Raw genomic sequence first — 4555 nt, forward strand, 5'->3', positions numbered from 1 at the left:
TCAAAGATCACTATTATGGAGATAATAAGTTCATTCTATTGGGGCGTCATCCTCTGTTGCTAGACTATGAGAGATGATCTTTGGGCTAGTCAAATGGTCCAAAGCCCTTTAGAATGGATCCTATATTGGTCACACACAAGGGTATTGGGTTAAGCAAGTAAGAGGCCCATTAATGGGCCTCATGAGCAATTAACTAATCATGAAATGGATTGGGCTAGCATAGTTAGATTGGAATTAGGTTTTGGGCTTTTGACATTGGCTCTTATTTAGAGATGAGATCTATAAATAAGATCCATGCCTAGGGTTTGTAGTAAGCAGTCATAATTCACACACAGTGAATTTTGACATCAAGGCAACCAATCCCAAAACCCTAATCCTCTCTCTAACTCACGGCTATCTCTCTCCTCCCCTCGTCCGTACGGCCGGCCACCCTAGGTGGCGCGTGTGGTGTTCGTGGTGGTTCATGGTGGTTCGTTGCTCGCTCTTCTCCATAGAAGGTCAATTGAAGGTTTCAATTGCAACTAACTAGCATTAGTGGAGGTCTTAACTTGTGCCCGTGGACCAAGTAGAGGAATCACGCTTGGGGTTCTTTATCTCCCTTAGTTCTTGCTCGATCGCACGTGGAATCACACTTCAAAGGTACAATTATTTGTTCTTTATGTGTTATGCATTAGATCCTTGGATTAGGTACTGTATGAATATGATTCATGTTTATTTCCGCTGCGTAGTACCTATAAACTCTTACACTTATTCCATCGTTTGTAATCATATTCTTTGATTATTAAGCATATTCCCCCCCCCCCCCAACCCCAAAAAAAAACAAACAAACAACTTAATATTTTTACTTTTTTTCATACATTACTTAGGGTCTGTTCACATTTACTGAACTGGTTGGAGCTGAACTGAACTGAACTGAAATTAAGTAAATATAAACATGCCCTTAGTTAAATTTAATAATATTTAATTTTAAAAATACATAATTAGACCAATCCAAATCACCAATATTTTACATATAAATATATAATATTAATTTATACATACAAGTCAAGTTTAATAGATAAATAATATAAAAAATCAAAATACTACGTATATTATAAAACGGAGATAGTCTATATTATAATGTACAAACAAGGAGAGGAAGGAAAGAGAAATAAATAAATAAATAAATAAATAAAATAAAATAAAATAAAATAAAATAAAATAAAGAAAAAAGATGTGGGAAAAAAGTTCCGATGCCGGGAATCGAACCCGGGTCTCCTGGGTGAAAGCCAGATATCCTAACCGCTGGACGACATCGGATGCTGTTGTTAGATTTGTTTTATAAAAATAAATATCATATATATAAATAAGTTATCCATCACCTTAAAAGTTAAAACCCGTTGTCCCGAGTTCCGACCATAAACCCGATTGAACAAAAGGTTAAATATCTCTTTTTTGAAAGAAAATATCTAAATCTTTCTTATTCTTTCATATAAACATAACTCTCTTTTTTTTCTTTTTTTTTTCTTTTTTTTTTTGACGGGAACATAACTTTTACTCCATAAATTTCAACTAGTCCATGAAAACTGAAATGAGCTCATTTATTTAAGATATGAGGTTTAAATCCAATCCAATTAATTTGAACTCTTGGTCGAGTGATTAGATTTTTTATTAAGCCAGCAAAACAAACCTTATACGAAGTAACATACTTATGGTTCGTTTGGCATCATTGTGGTTTTCTGTTTTTTGGTTTTTTATATTTCAAAATCATATGATATATGTCATATAATAAATAAAAAAATAGTCAAATTTATTAAAATTATGATAATTTTGAAAACTGGCAACAAAAAAGTGAAAACACCTTTTTTTTGTTTCCTGTTTTTGGTTTTTTGTTTTAAAAAAAACAGAAAACTGAAAACGAAAAACAATGCCAAACAAGCCCAACTGGGCATAATTTTTGTGATCAACACATTTGTCAACACATAATTTTAAGATTTATATCTTCAATTTGACGGAGTATGCATGTCAAGTTGTCAACTAATTAAAATGGAAAGGAGAAAGTAATTAAACAAATACAAAAAATTGAAATCAAAATTAAATAAATTAATAATTGCACTTTTACGTCTTGATTTGATAATTTATATTGGTGATTAATTATACACATTAATTTTTGGATTGGTGTCACTATCTTTTACTTGTACTTAATTAATTATTAGTCATTATTCAAGCCCTTTCAACCAAATTTTTTTATTTTTTTTAATATTGTTAAAGGGTTGTTGGCCCGAATCTAATTACTCGACCAACCAATTTACCCAACTATAACACTTAATTATGCATGCGAGTGCATGGTGCTCATTGTGCTCACCCAGAAGAATACATTATGTATGCATTCATTACAATGAATACAATTTCATCACCTTATTAGAATAAATTAGTTCTTAGATGAAAAAAATAAAAAATAAAAAATAAAAAAGAAAGAACATTTACGCACATTAATCAAGTCATCACTTGTTCTCCGTATATTTTTCACCTTCAAATTTAATTTTGATCATGTATCAAAACCTTTTTGTCTTCATGAAATTTCTATAATATTCCTCAAATGTATCATCCCTTTTTTTTCTCTTTCCTTTTTTTTTCTCTAGTTTTCTATAAAATTCCTCAAATGTACCATCTACAACTTAAAATTTATCTTAGATCGAAGTGGAGATCCCTTTGAAAAAAAAACTGAGAAATCCAAACGCAGAAAAATTAAATTAATAACTTGAGAAATTATGAAATATGAATTATTAAAGAAAAATATGGGAAAAACACTATGTTCTCTCTACTCAAATAAAAAAACCCCTGAAACCTAGAACTCACCAGAGTTTCGGCGCCGTGGCCGGTTCTTTGGCGATTTTTCTTTCCTTTTTTTCTCTAGTTTTCTATACCTCATGTTTGTGTGGTGAAGTTGAAGCGGAAACAAGCTCCACGAATAGCTTTGACCTCCGTTTAGTGCTACCCTCTTCTCACCGAAATTTTTAGATCGAATCTGTTGGTTTCCGCTAGTTAAGGAGATGAGAAAGCCTTATTCCATCGGGAATTCTCGTTGCATAGAAGAAGGATCTTGGTTACAGATCCGTGTGTTTAGGGGACGAAATTGATGATTTAAGGATCTTAGGCTAGCTCTAACGCCGCCGTCAGGGGATTGCCAAAAAAAAGAAAATTGCGATGATATGGTGAAGTTAGGGTTAGGGTTTCGTAGATTTTCGACCAATTTCAAAATTCTCTATTCTGGTTTCTTCTTTGATATTTGGTGCTTTGTTTTGGCGTTGTAAGTCTTCGTTCTCCTTAGTTTGTTTTTAGTTTAACTTTCTGCTCCTTGGTTGGATGTCTTCCCCTTTGGTTTTGTTGGATTGTTTTGTCCAATCTTGAAGAGGTAATGGGAAGTAATTTTGGGTTAGACTCTAGGTATTGGGTGGTAGGAGGAATTTATGCCTTGCACCCCTTGCTTTTGTTTCATGTCTGGGATTAGGAGAAGTTGGTCTCCTTGTTGTAGTCGATCAGTTTTGGCTCACACCTTCTTGGCAGTGGGTTTGCCTTGAAGAAAAAGTTGGGTGAATGTCATTTGTTAATGGCTCTTCATCTATTAGGTTTGCGAGTGTACGACGGGAAGATTTGGTGTTTAGTTTCGTCGTTAGTTGGCTCTAATTTTATAGTTGGAGTTCTTTAAGTTTTTTCAGGTCTATGATGGGTTTTGTACTCATTACATTCAAAACTTCAAATCCGTGGGGTTCATAGTATGTTACCAATCATGAATTTCTTTCCTTTAAAAGAAAGAAATCAGGTTACTGGTTATCGTGATATTACCTTCTTTTCGTTTCTTGCTTTGATTTTGTTTTTCACGCTCCACAGGTTGCAAAGAGTTTCTTCTGTGGTCAACTACCCAAGCTTCTCCCTTAGTGGAAAAAGGACACCGGAAATTATATGTAATATAATATAGGCTTTGATTGACTTGCTAGAATCAAGGCAAGGTTACCTACACAGTGGTTCCAACCTCAGGGGATGACTATGAAAGCAGTTTTTTTTTAAGTTGCTTTGTTTTCTAGCGTTCATAAGAGCAAGTATTGCTCGTAGCTTTGTTGTAAAGGTCTTAATAGGATTAGTTCTTATTGTTTTAGCGTGAACTATTTCATTATATGCAAATTAATCCTTTGTTAAAAAAATTTTAAAAAAAAATAATAAAGGAAAATTACGGAGTAACTCAATATTTAGATAAAAGGGCACATACCACAAAAAGTCATATCTAAACATTAACTTTAGTTCAAAGTAAAATAACATTCCTATTCATAAACAAACATCAATCATAATGAGAATAAACCCAAATAACATGTTTCACATTTTTTTTTGTTTCTACTACGTACGTACCATTGAGGTACCATAAATGGCTTCATGTTTTTTTTTTTGATTAAATGAGTTTTGTTCTTTTCAAATGAACCATGCTGTATGCGCATTTTGATTGATCACAGATTAATTTTGAATTTTAACTGTTAATTGTGCAACCAGAAGCACTATTTAAATAATTTTATTGCTCGTTTTA

General features: G+C 32.8%; 1 non-coding gene across 1 annotated transcript; it reads right to left on the reverse strand.

Annotated features, from left to right (window-relative positions):
• Positions 1 to 1227: 1227 nt before the first annotated feature.
• On the reverse strand, positions 1228 to 1299 carry TRNAE-UUC (transfer RNA glutamic acid (anticodon UUC)). Its single transcript has one exon. It is a non-coding gene; the product is annotated as a tRNA-Glu (tRNA).
• Between the last annotated feature and the right edge of the window lie 3256 nt (positions 1300 to 4555).

This window comes from Chenopodium album, chromosome 22 (assembly GCF_948465745.1).
Source record: "Chenopodium album chromosome 22, dcCheAlbu1.1, whole genome shotgun sequence".
NCBI classification, from domain to species: Eukaryota; Viridiplantae; Streptophyta; class Magnoliopsida; order Caryophyllales; family Amaranthaceae; genus Chenopodium; species Chenopodium album.